This window comes from Procambarus clarkii, chromosome 50 (genome assembly GCF_040958095.1).
Source record: "Procambarus clarkii isolate CNS0578487 chromosome 50, FALCON_Pclarkii_2.0, whole genome shotgun sequence".
NCBI classification, from domain to species: Eukaryota; Metazoa; Arthropoda; class Malacostraca; order Decapoda; family Cambaridae; genus Procambarus; species Procambarus clarkii.
The window spans coordinates 6,296,430-6,315,522 of NC_091199.1; the positions used below are offsets into that span (position 1 = coordinate 6,296,430).

General features: G+C 40.8%; 1 protein-coding gene across 1 annotated transcript in view; it reads left to right on the forward strand.

Annotated features, from left to right (window-relative positions):
• LOC123749989 (polyubiquitin-C-like) overlaps positions 1-19,093 on the forward strand; it is a 33,451-nt gene that overhangs the window by 10,519 nt on the left and 3,839 nt on the right. The window lies entirely within an intron of this gene.

Here is a 19,093-nt window from a genome sequence, read left to right on the forward strand (position 1 = left end):
TTAATTGGTATCTTTCGTAAAAAACTTGCAAAAATTGTCGAAACATAAGTTTGTGCTATAAAAAACTTTAATTATTGAACTACCATTTAACTTTTTTTCTCTTTAATTTATAGCCTTTTGTCAGTCCTGTCACGGCTGGTACTAAATTGTCTTCCTGATTGTTTCCTTGTATAATTTTTTCACCCAAAAAAATGGTAAAAAAATAGTTTGGACAGTAGTTAAAACTGGAGAAACCACTGCTTTAATATAGGCGAAGCGACTTCAATATTCTGACATTGTACAGGTCAAACAAAATGGCAATTTAAGTGCTTTCATAATATATAATAAAGCTGCTTTTTGCTAACTAAACTGTGGGCATGTCCACTAAATTTAAGTAGTATGACAGTATCTTTGAATTTTAGCATGACAGTGTGTTTAAAAAACGGATATGTATTTATTTACCTTATAGTGGCCTCGACGAGGATAGTCAAGTGGCATGTCGATGGTATCTCCGCTTCCACCCATTTGTCATGATTTTGTAGAGCTGGATTTTAAAAATTTCGCAGTTTTGGCATTTTCAGCAAAGGCAGATGGTTTCAAATGGTTTATTCTTTTTAATTACAGTATTTATAACTGGTGAAAGTCCGTTTCCGTCCTGCTTTATGGCTCATTGCGATAGTAAGCATTCCTAAAAGTAAATGGTTCTGGCAGACCCAAATAAATTTAAATTAACTTAATACATTGTGACCAGAGAATTTAATGTATGTCAATTGACGTTTTCAGTTTTCTGGGAATGGCTAATTTATTGATTCTCATCTACTCTACACGTAGATTAGATGAGAATTTCAGTACAGCTACTGAAATTAGCAAGCGATAACTAAGTATTAAATGATTGGGATAACCTACTAATGCCTATATACTGGTAATGTTCATGCGTTATAGGTAGGTGGGACAATTGTTTTAGAAGCCTTGAGTCAGTGGTATGCTGTTCCACATAAATTCGTTCTTATTACAAAGTGAGCATGAAATTAAATAAGCGGTATGGAAATTTATAAACGCATAAATATAATGAGGAATGGCACTAAGGTCTCGGACTGAAGGAATAGTAAAAAAAAAAAATGGCTGCTAGTCCATTTTGCTAATGAGAATTCCCTCGTTACTGCATGCATGCATCCCCCTCTTTTTCCTCCCCCTCTCCTACCTCTATCTACCCTCTTCTTTTTCTCTCCCTCTTTCTCTCTATTCGACCTCACACGGCCGATGCCCCATGATAGTGAAGAGCGATGTCACCGCTACCTAGATGGAAGTGGCTTTTGATGTTGAGGGAGCGCGAGACGCCTTTTTCAAACCCCAAAATGTTCCCTCGTGTCTGACCTGAAGTTGAGAAAGTCTCTGTTCTTCATCAGTTGGGTCATGTCTTAGTCACAAGAGTTGACCTGTTTCACCTCTTTCCTTCCTACCCTCACAAGATCACTCCTAGAATTCTGCCTGTGTGATGGTTACGCGCAGAGCTGTCTTGTGTAAGCTAACACAATAATTTTAAAATAAATCCCCCGGGTAATTTTCATTATCGAAGAGGGAAAACTAGATTCAAATTATGTCCATATTGAAATTGAAATAAGTTTATTGAGGTAAAATACACACAAAGGGATGAGGTAGCTCAAGCTATTCTCACCCCGTTCAGTACATCGTGTTAATACACATGTCCATATGAGTGTGTGGTAGCGCTGGGAACTAGGCGAGGGAAACCCCCTTTAGCGGGCATGAAAGGATGTTCTTGATCCTTGCTGCTGATGATTTGTACACACTTTTTTGCCCTAACTTTTAAATATGAACTCTAATTTTTTGTTGTATATTATTGATTATGGTCTGTTCTTTGCAAGAGAAGGGCCAAACCATAATGGTTGCCATACGCGAGCAAATGATCGTGATAAAGGCACTATTACTTATATTCTTAAGATTATTTGTGATTGACAGTGACTAATTTGTAGATGTAGAGGTTAACAGCCGACTTGTTGATCTGAAACAAGGGAAGGATAGTTTTCCTTGGTCGAGTTGAGTTATTAAAGCGTAGTAGAGATCCTGGGGTATGTCTGACCTTTTCCTGTGTCCGGTGAATTAAGAAAATACTTTTTGTATTGGTATGTGTACTCGCCTAGTTGTACTTTGTTATGCTTGCGGAGGTTGAACTTCGGCTCTTTGGTCCCACCTCTCAACTGTCAATTAACTGGTGTACAGATTCCTGAGCCTACTGGGCTCTTATTCAAATTCAAAATTCAAATTCAAATCATATTTATATTTGAATATCATATCTATATTTGAAACTGTGTATAGCGTCAGCCTCCACCACATCACTGCCTAATGCATGCCATCTGTATATTTATTTATTTTATTTATTTATTTATGCATATACAAGAAGGTACATTGGGATTGTGAGGATACATAATATGGTAATTACAATCTTGTAAAGCCACTAGTACGCGCAGCGTTTCGGGGTCCTTAATCTAAGAAAATTTTAAGTAGGTAAATACTTGCAAAATTTATAAAAAAATGATAACAGTTACAAGGTAAGAAAAAAAAAGATGAGAGAAAATTGTAGGTATATTAAATCACATAGGTAGTTCAGATTAATTGCAATGACAGCGTGAATGGTAGTTGACAAAAATTGGTAGGCACAATACAGCATATGGCTAGCACATAAAAGACAGCAATGAACACAATGATAAGGTTGTTTGGGTTAAATACATAAAAATTAGGAGATTGGGTAACACTAGGTACAGAACAAATTTAAAGCTTAGTGTAGGAAACTAAGAAGATGAAATTAGGTACTTTTTGGTTTTGCTTTTAAATAAGGCAAAAGTTTGACAGCTTTTCAATTCATTAGGGAGTGAGTTCCATAGACCTTAATTTGCATAGAGTGTTTACACAGATTAAGTTTGACCCTGGGGATATCAAAGATATATTTATTTCTGGTGTGGTGATAATGGGTCCTATTACATCTGTCCAGGGAGAGTTTCAGAGCATGGTTTGCATTTAAGAACAGGGTTTTGTAAATGTGGTTGACACAAGAGAATGTGTGGAGGGAGTTAATATTTAGCAAGTTTAGGGATTTAAACAAGGGAGCTGAGTGTTGTCTGAAAGCAGAGTTAGTTATTATTCTGATAGCAGATTTTTGCTGGGTGATGATGGGCTTATGGTGGTTTGCAGTGGTAGACCCCCATGCACAGATACCATAATTAAGATAGGGATAGATTAGTGCATAATATAGTGAGAGGAGAGCAGAGTTAGGAACATAATATCTTATTTTGGAGAGTATTCCAGCTGTTTTAGAGACTTTCTTAGTTATGTGTTGAATGTGGGTGCTGAAGTTGTGTGGGTGCTCTTGTCTAGGAATAGGCCAAGAAACTTTCCATCATTTTTATTACTGATGTTAATGTTGTCTATCTGTAGCTGAATTGCATTCGATGATTTGCTCCCAAATAAGATGTAGTAGGTCTTTTTTATGTTTAGTGTTAGTTTGTTAGTTGACATCCATAGGTGTACTTTTTTTAATTCATTATTCACAACATTATTTAGTGTATGTGGGTTGGGGTCTGAATAGATAAGGGTAGTATCGTCAGCAAACAATATAGGTTTAAGAATATTAGAGACATTAGGCAGATCGTTTATATACATAAGAAATAGAAGAGGTCCTAAGATACTGCCCTGTGGCACTCCAACGGTAATTGGTAGAGTGGAAGAAGTTGTATCATTGATGGTTACATATTGGTGTCTGTCACTAAGATAGGGTCGGATGTAGTCAAGGGCAAGACCTCGAATTCCATAATGCTGGAGTTTAAGTAAGAGGTAGTTGTGATTAACAGTATCAAAGGCTTTTCTTAGGTCAATGAAGAGTCCAATCGGAAACTCATTTTTGTCAAGGGCTGAGTAGATTACGTCAAGGAGACTAATGATTGCATCTTTTTAGTTTAGTTCATTTATTATGCACCCCATACCTATTTTGTGGGCGGTAGTGGAAAGGGTTACAGAGGCACATAATGGGCTCAGGGACTGAACCCCACAGCCTATTATTCCCACATGACTTGGTACCCAGTTGATAAGTACCCGTCGGCCTTGTCGTTTGAGTGTTTGCATTAATGATAATTTTGTCTTTCTTTTTTTATTTATAAAACAAAATACATTACAAAGAAAGCATTACAACATAAAGGGGGGGGGGGGGGTTCGCCGGCCTGCTGGCCTGCCGAGTGGGGGGTGCAGCGCCGGTCCTCAAGTGTTCCTCTGTCCGCAGCTACTACTTTGCCTTTACAGCCATTCTATGTACTAGTAAGCCCTACCTTTAGTCAGGAAATCCTTGGCGGCACGGCCTCACGGCCTGGGGTTAATTTTCTCCTCCATGTTCATATCAGGCTTTACCCAGTCTCTATGTAAATTTCTGCACGCCTGATTAATTTCCGTATTAATTCAGCTAGGGTTTACCATTATGTCTTTCGAGCCTCTTGGCCAGGCTTCATTAAATGTTATGTTGTTTAATCACATTATATTTACTCTTTGTGTCCTGACTGTTATACATAGTGTTATAGAATTATGTTATACATTTGCTTTACTTCTAGTTCTAGACAATAAGCTATTAGGTTTCTGCAGATTTTGATTTACCTTGTTACTAGGCTATAAGTATACTTTTATTTTACTACGGGTGTACATTTTAAGTTGATTTGGTGTACTTAGAGTTAGCCACGGCTATGTTATGCATTTGTTAAGTCTTATAGCCGCCTCATTTACATGTTCTGCAGAAATTATTTTACTTGTACTTCTACTACGTAATAAATAAGCCACCATATTGTTGGTGTCTTTTTTCCCCCCTGATCAGAAAAAGAAGGCACATTCCCATGAAGAAGGCACATTACCATCTTAGCCGCTCTGTAGCCATTACCGAGTCCCTTGACGTCCCCGGTTGTGTACCTACAGACACGAATAGAGTCCACACGCCCATACCTGGCAAGAGCCCGACGGAGAAGATCCTCAGACATTTCAAACGGCGCATTCTTAATAGACACGTATGTGTACTTCACACTCAAATTCGTCAGTCACAGAGCCGAGACCGTTGCTCAGCCCCACCTCCTTGTCCTCATACTGGTCGAGAAACCTCCGGAACAAGCCACTCTCGGCGAACTTCACAACCACTCTGTCCTCACGAGCAACCTGTAGACCGACGAAATCTTCCACTTTCACGCCCATAACTGCAAACAGAGTGTTGCTGACGACGCCAATATCCACCCGACAGGTAAATGTCAGTCCAGCCGAGTCACTCCTCCTCAGTGGTGGCACGTAAGTCCCCATACTGAGACTGAAAAACAGTCACCCCGCAGCCCAATGTAAACACCAGCAGGGAGACCAGGGGAACGTCAGACCCGGCTGGTGGTTCTCACCACACCTGGATTAATGATATGACATTTGTGATCAGGTGGATGTTATCACGTATGTGTTCTTGTTGCAAGGTTTCAATGGCTGTTCTCGAATCTGTATGTATGATAACATGTTGGTGTTCAGCAAGAGCATGTTCCAAAGCCTTTTGAATTGCTAGCATCTCTGTAAAAGTCGAACGCCCATTTGAGTCTCCAACTATTTACAGAGTTTCCTGCTTTAACTGCAGCTCCGGTTTCTTGTCCCTGCTGGTCTACTGATCCATCTGTGAAGTAAGTGAAGCTGTCGGATGCCAAGTTTGCTTCTATATGTATCTGTTTAATATTACGTAGTAGATGAGGATTTGTCTGGTTCTTTTTTCTTCAAGAACCATAATCTTAAAGTCTGCTGGCGGAGATTCCCAAGGGGCTTGCATAGCAAAGTCTGCAGGTATTTCGTCGACACCCTTCTCAGTGACTGTGTTTGTTATATCGAATGCATTGATGGTGTTTATCGCACAATGGGTCCACCTGTTGCTATTGGAGGCTCTTCTGTCCAGAGTTAGTGTTCCAGTGATTATATCTTTAAGTGAACTGATTCTGGGTCTAGTCAATATCTTGGTCAGCATGCACCCAGCAATCCCTTTTACCATTATTTTAATTTTTTTTATTTTTATTTTTACATGCAAAGCATGCAATTTAAATACAATAAAAACAAGAAAAACACAGAAAACATAACATAACAAAACAAAACAATAGATCACCGGCCAGACGGGCCGACAGCTCAGGACAACAAAATACAAACACGATAAATGCAGTGAAAAATACATCAAACATCAAGACTCAAAATAGAAAACAATGTCAAACAAGCAAACACAGTAACATTTCAAAACAAAACATCATAAAACAAAACAAACATCAAGATGCACAACAGGAAACATAACAGGACAATCACAATACACAACAAACAAAACAAAAATACTAAACAAGTACAACATGTAAAGCAATAATACAACACCAGTGCAAACGTACAGCACAGAAACAAGACATGAATAAAAATAATCACACCAAACCAACCGCCCCGAAACAAACAAAGGGCGAGGCCAAATTAAACAAAAATAATAAACAAGCAAACCATGCAAATCAGAAAATAAACATAGGTACATACACAACAACAAACACGCATCAGCCTGAAGGACCGAGAACAAAACACAACATAAAGGACATCATGAAACAAAACAAGAAAATTGCACAGCACACAACAAGCTAAGAATAAAATACATGCGAGCAAAGCAGAAGGATAACATACATGTCAAAGTAAAATCAGCTTACATATTTGCCCAGGAACATGACCTGGGGATATGGCACATTAAACGCCTCCCAAATCAACCACCTCCCCCAAGAGGCTTGACCCATCACCGGGTGCGCCATTTGAACCGGAACCCCGGCAACAAACACCCGCAGACAGGGAACCCATGTGGTGTCCCTCCGGACGCGAGTAACCGCCACCCTATCCCATACACCTGGAACCCGCTCATCAGAAAAATCCTCCGGCCGTTCAAGCAGCAGGAACTCGGCAACCCGGGGCTCCAGGTCCTCAAATACACAACACCGCAGGAGGGGGCCCGACAGAGGGCACCATCACAGGGGCACCAGCGGCCACAGGCACACCACCAGATGACTGCAGGGAACCACGGTGGCTCGCATCCTTTCTCAAAGTTACCACCAGGCCACGCCCAGCAACAGCATCCTCACCATCCCCGGCATCGGAAACCACCACACCCCACTGCGGAGAGCCCCTGGGCGGGGAAGGAACAGGAGGCACACCCAAGACACAGGCATCAGCACCAGCAGGCACATGGACCTCCGCCACCACCAACTGTGGAGACAATGACTCATCCGGAGCCACACCGTCAACACCTGAAGATCCACAGTCACTGAAGTCCCCAGCATCAGCCCAGGCAGTAAACGAACGCCTGGAACGTTTGGGCTCCAGCCGGATATCGTCAGACCCGGAAGCAGATCCAGAAGCACGGGCACCACCTGCCGGACGAACCGACGCCCGACGCAGAACGGCAGCAGCCTCGACCACAGGAGGAACCGGACCACACACAGCAGGAGGCTCTGCAGCCACCCCAGCACCCAGCACAGCAGGGACTCGAGGCGCGGACGCAGGGCCAGGTTCCGCATCCGAAGACGAGGAAGCAGACGGCGATGCTTCACAGGGATTACCAGGAAGGTCCACGGGATCGGCAGGGCCAGAGACATGGTCAGGGAGGAACATCCGACGGCACCGCAACACCCGGAGGAGGGTCTGCGACAACCAGGGGAACGTCGGGTGACGCTGGGGGAGCCTCAGCAGTGAACGGGACGCTCACCTCCTCACCCCCGGAGTCCTCCTCCAGAGGGAGCGGCGGGAAATCCTCTTCACGGAAGCGACCGGATCAGCAGTACATCCGGCAGCCTGATGCCCCAACAAGCCACACCAGAAGCAAGTACGGGGTTGCCGGGCATAAAACACCCGCACGTAGTACCCCAACAGCCGGACAGAGGACGGAATGTCCGACCTCAGTCGCATCCCGAGGGTCCGAATGTTGGTCTTCACACCCGAATACGTGCCAGACGAAAGTGAGTTTATCCGCACACTGATGACGGAGCCGTACCTCTGGAAGAATCGCCGGAAGAGTGTCTCAGGAAACTCCATGGGGGCGCCATGGAGACTGACATACGTCACAGCACCACTACGGTCCTAAATGGTCACAGACGCGGTGCCTTCCCGCAGCTGCAAAGTACGTCCCTCGTACCTCCCTAGAAAAGCACGCTACACCGCCTCACCCACAAACTTGATGATAACACGGTGAGCAGTGACCAGCTCAACACCATATACGTCCCGAACCAGGACTCGGAGCATGTCACTCAATACCATGTCCACCAGCGGGTTACCAGCACGGCCAGTAAACTCCAATCCGATGGAGTTTAATCGCACGACAGCGGGAATAGGGCTTCCCATCGCAAAACACGCCACGTCCCCACCACCAGGAACAGCAGGGAGGGTAGAGACACCCACACCCCCTGCTGGCGAAAACGGCAACTACCCCAAACTCATCAGCATGCACACAGCAATCCCTTTTACCATTATTTTAATCGACGTTAGCTTGGTTTCTAGTCTTAGGTTCAGTATTTTAGTCCATCTGGGAGCTCCTGTTATGACTCGCATTGCATCGTTTTGAATAACCTCAACGTTTACCCACTGAATAGGAGAAAGAGTGAGTAAGGCAGGCGCTGCATAATCAATTAAGGAACGAACGGCTTGTATGTAAAACATTTTTAACACTTTGTGTCCCGCTCCTAAACGAAGCCCTGTGATTGCTTTCATTATATTCAGTCGTGATTTTGTTTTCTCCTTCAGATATTGAATTTGCTTGTTGAATGTCATTTTATAATGTATCCACACTCCGAAATATTGATATTGTGTAAATCCACTGAAGGTTAATGTCTTGAATGCGTAGGTGCCTGTCTGGAGTGTTGCCGCCTAGTCTCATTGCCTTAGACTTCTGTGCAGATATTTTTAGCCCTAAAACGCTGCATTCAGATGTTACTTTATCTAATGCACCTTGTGCTTTATTTAGAAGAGAAGGACCTGTAATGACTAATGCTGTATCATCAGCATAGCTTTGCAATTTAACCCCTTCTATAAATGTCATGGTAACGAGGTTTTCCTTAAGGATGTTAAAAACACTAGGACTGAGGACTCCTCCTTGTGGAGTCCCATTTTCATGCAAATGGTAGTCCGACACTTGTCCTTGCAACTTTACTCTGGCATACCTGTGACTTAGGTAATCTTGAATCCATGCTAACATATTTCCTTTTACACCTTTTTAAACTAAGGTGTGTAAAATTGCTTGCGGGCTTGCAAGTTCGAATGCTTGTTTTAGATCAAGGAAGATCACTATAGCTGGACCTGAGTTAACTGTTCCTAGTAATGTTGCTTTGCAGTTGGCAGTACCTACTCCTCTAGTGAAGCCAAATATGTGTTTATGAAGGTCTCCAGTCTTCCACAGTAGCCTATTTAAGACCATCCGTTCTGCAGTTTTACTAATGCATGATGTTAATGAAATGGGTCTGTAATTGCCAGGTTCTTTCGGCTTAGGAATCGGAATGATGTCTGCTTTCTTCCAAGAGGTCGGCAGTTTGCCTTGCTGCCAAGATGCATTGATAACATCCAATATTCCTTGTTCTCCAGCAGGACCTGCGTGTCTGATCATTGAGTATGTAATGTTATCAGCACCTGGTGCAGTGTCCTTACCACCTTTTTTTTGGCTCTGATTAGTTCTTGTTTGGTGAAGGGACAGTCACACTCGCCTTTTGTAGTTATGCTCTCACGAATGGCTGTCAGCCTCTCTTGTTTTAATTGTTCTTGCTGCCTTCTGACCATTGCAGGAAGCTGATATGAAGCTGTTCTCTGCAAATTGGAGAGCAAGTCTCTCAGCCTCCTGCAATGGTTGAATACATGCCTGTGGTCGGGCTGGTCGACCTGATATGGTTTTAATCTGACCCCATATCTTGCCAAGACTACTATGTTCATTTAGAGTTTGACACCACTCAAACCATCTTGCCTCCTTTACTTCTCTAGAAACTCGTCTTGCTTCAAAAACTAAGGACTACCTAATTAACTCCATGTAACCTACCTCACCCCCAAATTGTCAACCCATCTCTACTATTTTAAACAATGCTGTTTATTGACCAAATTGTATTTTTGCTATTTTTTCTGCCATGTTCCCCCCCAATTTTTATTTTATTTTTTATTTTCTCAACACAATTTATACTTTAATCTCAATTAGTATTAAATTTTAGTTTAGTTTTTACTGCCCCAAACGCTTTGCGTAATTAGTGGCTTTAGACATTGTATGTACTAGCTCTATCTATAAATCCATCAACGTTTTGTATCTCACCTTGATTGTATGCACTTTACCTGAATATTTGTATTTGTATTTTTGTATTTATAAGATACATGATACAGACGAGACATGCCAATAATGACATTTTGATAACATCTTTGATAATTTTGTGATACAGACAAGTTCCATTCCTTGTCTTGTATGTACTGTCTAGAATGGATGGTGGCAGCACTTTCTACCTTTACCCTCTACCTCTACTCATCTCCGTACTCTCTCTCCTCTCCCTCCGCCTCTCTTCCACTTTCCCTTTCAACTGACGACCCTTCCCACTCCTCCCACCTCTCACCCCTAACCCTCACTTATTACTTCATTATTCATTTCTTCCTTTCGTTTCTTTTATATGTCCGTTCGCAGACCCCTTCCAAATCCTTATCGTGACCCTTTCCCAGTGCTATATAGTCGTAATGGCTTGGCGCTTTCCCGACAACTCCCAATTCCCTCCCTCCCCTCTTATATGTTCGTGGCAGTGAAATGTTCTATAGTTCTCTAGAGTTGCGGGTAGTTGATCAAGTCACAATGCCTTGTGGTTGTAGCACCTAGATAATCAAAAACAGAGGTTACAAGGTGTTGAGCTAGAAAGTTACGGTAAGAACTCTGGGGGGACTCTAGAATAGTTAACTAGGGGCGGGGTAATGGACGAAAGAGAGCTATTCCCCCCCCCCCCCCCGTTACAACTTGATAGTTTGGAAGACGAGTTGAACTTATTTATGTGTCCATCTTGTGAGTTGGAATGGTATCCATTCCCAAAATGTTTTTTATTTCATATTTCTGTAGTCTTCTACCTCATAGTGTGTAGATAAGACATCTGCTGGACTCCCTTCTTCTTTTATTCATCGTCATTACTCTACATTTGATGGGATTAAACTCATATGGCAATGATGACACTGTTGTATAATAATATTTAAAGAATTAATATCTCCCCCGTCCTCCCTTTAATTCATTATCTCTCTCTCTCTCTCTCTCTCTCTCTCTCTCTCTCTCTCTCTCTCTCTCTCTCTCTCTCTCTCTCTCTCTCTCTCTCTCTCTCTCTCTCTCTCTCTCTCTCTCTCTCTCTCTCTCTACATATATATATATACTATAAATATACACTTCTGTATCCTTCCTGGCTATCTACGGTGATCTTTACTCCAAATTGTTTCGATTTTTTGTGTACTTACATTTATTGTTGTGTTTTGCTACAATTATTTTCTATTTACAGCAGATTTAGTATTTAACTGTTCCTGTAATTGTTTATCTTATTGTATCGTAACATTATTGCATCTATATGCTTACTGATATTGATCCTGATCGAAATCTTCTGTCTCATATCCACACAAATCAGCACATTGATCATCATTATTGCAGGTATTACACAGCAAATCTTGCAAAAAAACAAACTCCTAAATAGCACCTGCTTATCAGTTTACAACCAAAATGTTAGGTCACTCGGTAAACATTTTGATGATATAAATGCACTACTTACAGCACTAGGTACTAAATTATCATTCATCATTTTAACAGAAACTTGGCTAAGTAAAGACTATACCCAACTCTACAACTTAGCTGGTTATAAAGCCATTCATAACTGCAGGCCTAATAAAAAAGGAGGTGGCACAGCAATATATTACAAAGACACCTTCATCTGCAATAGTGTCATTAGTGATAGTGACGACTATTGTGAATATACCTTTGCCAAGTTCTCCAGGAAATCCCTTAAATCCTCCTTGACTATCGGTGCCATCTATAGATTTCCTAATACCAATATAGCTTCATTCTCAGACAACGTAAGGAATCTTATCATATATAACAATCTCAACAAAAATCACATAATTCTAGGAAGTGATTTCAATATTGACCTGGGTCTTCAAAACAACCCTCAAGTTGACTATTTCCGTAACAGCATGCACTCCTGTATGCTAATCCCCACAATCACCAAGCCCACCCGAGTCACTCAAACATCTGCCACTACCCTGGATCACTTATGGACTAATATAACAGCTCCCCTTACATCTGGGGTAATCTATGATAGAACAACTGACCACTATCCTACCTTCCTCATAGCAAACATGGATATAATACCTCCAGAAAGCAAGAAACTCTCATTCAGGCTACACAGTGAATCAGCTTTAGGCAATCTCTCTAATGCACTTCACAATATTAACTGGGAATCTGAATTCAATAATACACAGGATATAAACTCATTAACAAACCTCTTTCTCTCCAAAACTCTAAGCCTCTACAACACTCACTGTCCCCTCCTTACCAAACAAGTAACTGACAAAAGAATAAACAATCCGTGGCTCACAAGTGGCATAATCAAATCAATCAACAAAAAACATGAATATGAAAAGAAATTTAGGATTGGCCTAGTTACAAAGGAAGTAGTTAAAAGGTACTCATGTGCTTACCAGTATCACAAGAAAAGCCAAACTTTCATATTATGAGACTAGATTCAAAGAAGCAAAAGGCAATATGAAAAGCACATGGAAAACCATCTCTAATATCCTAGGAACAAATCAACACTCCCACAACCAGATAACACTCTCTAAGGATGGCGTTACACCGTCAACTGATTTAGAAATGGCAAAAGAATTTAATAGTTTCTTTTCATCGGTTGGTGCTAACCTTGCCAGTAAAATCCCACAGACTCAGACACATATCAACACATATCTCTCAGGCAGCTATCCAAATTCTCTTCTTCTTTCACCAGTCAGCCCGACAGATGTTGTGTCCATCATACACTCACTAAAAACCAAAGCTGGGAACATCAGTGAAATTCCATCCATTGTATAGAAGAGAGCCTCCCAAGCCCTTGCGCCACCTATAGCTCTGCTGTTCAACAAATCCCTTGAGTGTCATACCTTCCCAGATATCCTTAAAAAAACAAGAGTAACGCCAGTTCATAAAGGAGGTAATCCGGCAGACATAAACAATTATAGACCAATATCAAACCTACCCATCATATCAAAAATATTTGAAAAAGTTATCTACAAACAGCTCTACTCCTATCTCTTAAAATTCGACATTCTTAGCCCATGTCAGTTTGGCTTCCGCTCCCAAAAGAGTACCAACGATGCAATTATTAGTCTTCTTGATATAATTTACTCAGCCCCTGACAAAAATGAGTTTCCGATTGGACTCTTCATTGACATGAGAAAGGCCTTTGATACTGTTAATCACAATTACCTCTTACGTAAACTCCATCATTATGGAATCCTAGGCCATGCACTGGACTATATCCAATCCTATCTTAGTGACAGACTCCAATGTGTAACCATCAATAATATAACCTCTCCCACTCTACCAATAACCGTTGGAGTGCCACAGGGCAGCATCTTGGGACCTCTCCTATTTCTTATATACATCAATGATCTGCCTAATGTCTCTAACATTCTGAAACCTATTTTGTTTGCTGATGATACTACCCTCATCTACTCTAACCCCAACCCACATACACTAAATAATGTTGTTAATAATGAACTAAAAAAAGTCCACTTATGGATGTCAACCAATAAACTAACACTTAACATAGAAAAGACCTACTACATTTTATTTGGAAGCAAATCTACAAATGTAATTCAGCTTCAGATAGATAATGTAAACATTAGCAATAAAAATGATGGAAAGTTTCTTGGCCTATTCCTAGACAAGAGACTCAACTTCAGCACCCACATACAACACATAACTAAGACAGTCTCTAAAACAGTTGGGATACTCTCCAAAATCAGATATTATGTACCTAACTCTGCTCTCATCTCTCTATATTATGCACTAATCTATCCCTATCTTAATTATGGTATCTGTGCATGGGGTTCAACCACTGCAAACCACCTCAAGTCCATCATCACCCAGCAAAAATCTGCTATGAGAATAATAACAAATTCTGCTTTCAGACAACACTCAGCCCCCTTGTTTAACTCCCTAAACATGCTAAACATAATCTCACTCCACAAATTTTCTTGTGTCAATCACATTTACAAAACCCTGTTCTTAAATGCAAATCCTGCTCTGAAACTCTCCCTGGACAGATGTAATAGGACCCATTATCACCACACCGGAAATAAATATCTCTTTGATATCCCCCAGAGTCAAACGTAATCTGTGTAAACACTCTATGCAAATAAAGGGACCCAGTCTATGGAACTCACTCCCTAATGAATTGAAAAGCTGTCCAACTTTTGCGTCATTCAAAAACAAAACTAAAAAGTACCTAATCTCATCTTCATAGTTTTTTTTACCTTGTTGCTTTAAAATTGCACTGTATCTATTGGTACCCAATCTCCCTATCTTTATGTACCCAATCCGAACATCTTTACCATTGTGATCATTGCTGTCTTCTTATATGTGCTATCAATCTGCTGTACGGTGTCTGTTAATCTTGTGTAAATTACCAATCAAGTTGTCAATGTAATCAGCCAGAGCTTTAATATACCAATGTGCTTTAATATACTTACTAATCTCTCTCATCTTTTTTTTTGTTTGAATGTATCTGTTTTCATTTTATTAATTCTGCTAGAATTTACCTACTTAAAATTATCTGTTAGATTAAGGACCTGCCCGAAACGCTGCGCGTACTAGTGGCTTTACAAGATTGCAAATACTAAGCTATGTATACTCTCTAACCCAATGTACCTTCTTGTATATAAATAAATAAATAAATAAATAAATAAATAAATAAATAAATAAATAAATACACTTATATTAAATATAATACAGTAAATATACTGTATTGTTAATTCACTGCATCTTAATAGAGTTTTGACAAAACATTTGCTGCTTCATTAATATCGGCGAACTTATATCGTGAACAACACACATAACATGGTAACTTGGGTCGGCGTCAGATTGTGCGTACTGAAGGTGACGAAATATTCTAGGAAACGTCGCCATGTTCTGGGAGCTCCTCCAATATGGCTCCCATTGTCCCACATCTAAAAATAAATAAATATAAATATGTTTATTCAGGTAAGGTACATACATACAAGTGATGTTACATTAATGGATAAATATATAGATAGAGCTAGTACATACAATGCCTAAAGCCACTATTACGCAATGCGTTTCGGGCAGGAAATCTCCTGCCGCTCTCACCACACTGGCCTTTACTCTCACTCATAACCCATACCAAGACAATACTTGGCTTACTGAGAGTAGTATGTCATGAGTTACAAGTGACGAAGAGATCAAATAGTTAGTTTAGTTCATTAATCATGCACCCCATACCCATCCTGTGGGCGGTAGTGGAAAGGGTTACAGAGGCACATAATGGGCTCAGGGACTAAACCCCACATTTCATTTAGCTAAGCAAGTTACAATCTTGATGAGCTAGTTACAAAATTCAATATAAGTCGTCACATCATATATGGGTTCGAGATCGACCACAAGTACAGGTTCTAAATTAAGCAACTGACATATGTGGAGAGCTAGTGTCAAAATTAATATGTTTGTCCTGCACACCGCCCCCCATCCAGTGGGCAGCGGTGGATAGGTTACAATCACTTAGTTACTAACTACAGTTAGCAAACTGGGGATATTTGGCTAAAATTTTTGTTAGCAGATAATTTTGAATGAAATATTTACACATCTTTGGAACATTGGTTATAGAATTGTCTCTGAATTCACGTATCTTTTCGCACTCCATCACATAGTGACGGAGGGTGTGCGAATAATTTTGTTGACGCAGTTTACATTTGGTCAGGTCTACATCGGCAGATAATGAGAATTCCCAGAGATACTTGTAACCGAGTCTAAGCCGAGCAGTAGTAACATCTAGAAGTCTGCTGATTTTATTGGATGAACCATAGATGTGTGGCTCCTCTTGCATGATAGTATGATGACAGATGGAATTACTGGTGTCGATTTCACTTTGCCTCAGATCTACAATATTTTGTTGAAGTTCTCGGTGTACAGCTGCTCTCAGATTGCTCATTGACAATCCAAGGTTACACTCAACGGCTCCTTTAAAGGCTGATTCTTTAGCTAACTTATCAGCTCTATCATGCATTCGGAGGCCAACATGAGATGGAGACCACATGAAATGGACTCTGTTACCATCCTTAATAATTTTGTTGTATTTGTGTCTAGCTTCGGACACGAGCATGTTACAGTTATGTCTTAAAGAGTTGAGAGCATTTAAGGATGATAAAGAGTCGCTTACAATTAATGTATCAAGTTTGGAGACTTAATTATTATTGTATACATTTCAGTGCAAGGATCAAGGCAAATAGTTCAGTCTGAAGGGTAGGAGACCCAGTTGTTTATATGGACTCCCCACTCAAAATATAGGCCATCGCCCATTGTCAGAACAACTGCACTTCCAGCTGCACCCGTGGGGCGGTGTAGGGAACCATCAGTGTATATAATTTGAGAGAGAGAATGCTCTGTAGAGAGAGCATCAATATGGCTTAAGGCGTTGAGCTTTGCTTCAATAAGAAGCTTGGGCTGATCTCTAATTTGCTTCTTGGGTGGAATCAAATAAAGTGAACAAAGTATATGTAAATAATGTTTGGTCATAGTGTTGCAACCAATAATAAAGAAAGAAATTGAATCATGGTGGTGCAAAGGGGGGGGGGGGGGGGGGAGTGCGCATGCGCCGCAGCTTGTCACGTAACCCAGGGTATATACACTGGTGATGGGACGAGACTGCGACATTCATGCGGCTGCCCCGACGGAAAGAGGAAGTGTGCGTTAAAAGGACGACTATATTTGGAGTTTTCTTGTATCGCTATTCTGGTATGTTATCTGGCAGCGTTTTGTTTCACACTTTGTATGGTGTAATATATAATAATAAATGTTGGGAGTCTTGATATAACGTCACTCGTTTAGTTACATTTGGAAGAAAATACTTATTTTCATGTACCTAAATGTGTTGATAATTCATTGTCCGGGACTGGTAGACTGTATGTATTTACGTTTAATCTTGTATCGAGGTTGTGACTCAATAGGATGCAATAGTGAAAGCGGTTCCCGGAAAACTCCCGGGAACTCGTTTCCACCTGGATGAACAGATACATTAGGTGATTGGAAGTTTGTCAACAATTTATCGTCCGGAATTTGAGTAAGATTCCAGATTGAGTAGACAACGGACCCAATGACTTGTTTATAGTTGACCAAAGGACAGGACCCGGGGGGGGGGGGGGATCAAAGACCACCCCTTTTTGTTCTGAACATATTTTCCTACTTTATCTTAAATTGCAGGAAGGTTGTCATCCTTCAGCGGGTAGGCGGTTCCATGGGGTTTATAACAATGTGGGTGGAAAAACATCTGGTCTTGTCCGATTGATTGATTGATGAAGATTAAGCCACTCAAGATATATTGATTTAAATATATTCATGGCACGGGCATGAATATCCCGTAAGGGGTATAATTTTTTGTTCAGTAAATCTATTCAGTGTTCTGAGGTCGCATTTAATCGTCAGGCTGCTATCGCGAGGGAGGATACTGCTTGACAGTATTTATGAGGGTGTCCAGCTGCTGGACACCTTTTTTGATCAGAAGAGTGGCTGTGTTGATGGCTTCAGGCTGGTTACTGGAAGATTTGGGGACTTTAAAGCTCTTCTAAGGTCGTTGGTTGCTTCACATTCCAGGAAATAGTGAAGTAGTGGCTTTTCTGTGACTGTGGCAGAAGATGCACTCTCTCTGTCGGGGTTCACCAATCTCCCAGTTGCATCTGTAACCTAGACATAGTTTATATAACCGAACTGCTATTTCCCTGTGGATTCCTTTTGGGATATTTAACATTTCTAATTTGGTTGCCTGAAGATACCATATTGCAGATGGCGAACCTTCTGCTACTCTCTGGTGTAGATAGGCTTTGTTGAGGTGTGAGAGTTTTTAGGTGACGATTTTTTTATGTTCGCTAGGCTTTGTTGAATTGTTTTATGTATCACTGGATGACGAATTGCCAATTTAGCAATTTCATCGGCTTTCTCGTTTAATGGGATTCCAACATGGGATGGGATCCAGTTTAAGGTTATGTTGAGTCCTTTGCCTTTAGCGACTGCTCCAAGATACATGTGGGAACCGACCTGTGAGATTTATATATATTTAATTTATATGAATTTATATAGAATTTATATTACGTTAATTTATATATTTCGATAGCAATTTGTATAATGTTTAAGCGGACTGTATTTCTGCAATATTCTCACAAATCGACTCCTTACACATTAGACTCGGTTACAAGTATCTGGGAATTCTCATTATCTGCTGATGTAGACCTGACCAAATGTAAACTGTGTCAACAAAATTATTCGCATACCCTCCGTCACTATGTGATGGAGTGCGAAAAGATACGTGAATTTAGAGACAATTCTATAACCAATGTTCCAACGATGTGTCAATATTTCATTCAAAATGATCTGCTACCAGAAATTTTAGCCAAATATCCCCAGTTTGCTAACAGTAGGTAGTAACTAAATGATTGTAACCTATCCACCGCTGCCCACTGGATGGGGGCGGTGTGCAGGACAAACATATCAATTGTGACACTAGCTCTCCACATATGTCAGTTGCTTAATTTAGAACCTGTACTTGAGGTCGATCTCGAACCCATTGTTGATGTGATGACTTATATTGAATGTTGTAACTAGCTCATCAAGATTGTAACTTGCTTAGCTAAATGAATTGTGGGGTTCAGTCCCTGAGCCCATTATGTGCCCCTGTAACCCTTTCCACTACCGCCCACAAGATGGGTATGGGGTGTATAATAAATGAACTAAACTAAACTAACTTTATAAAAGAATCATTACTATATTGTAAAGTGGTGATTAATAAGG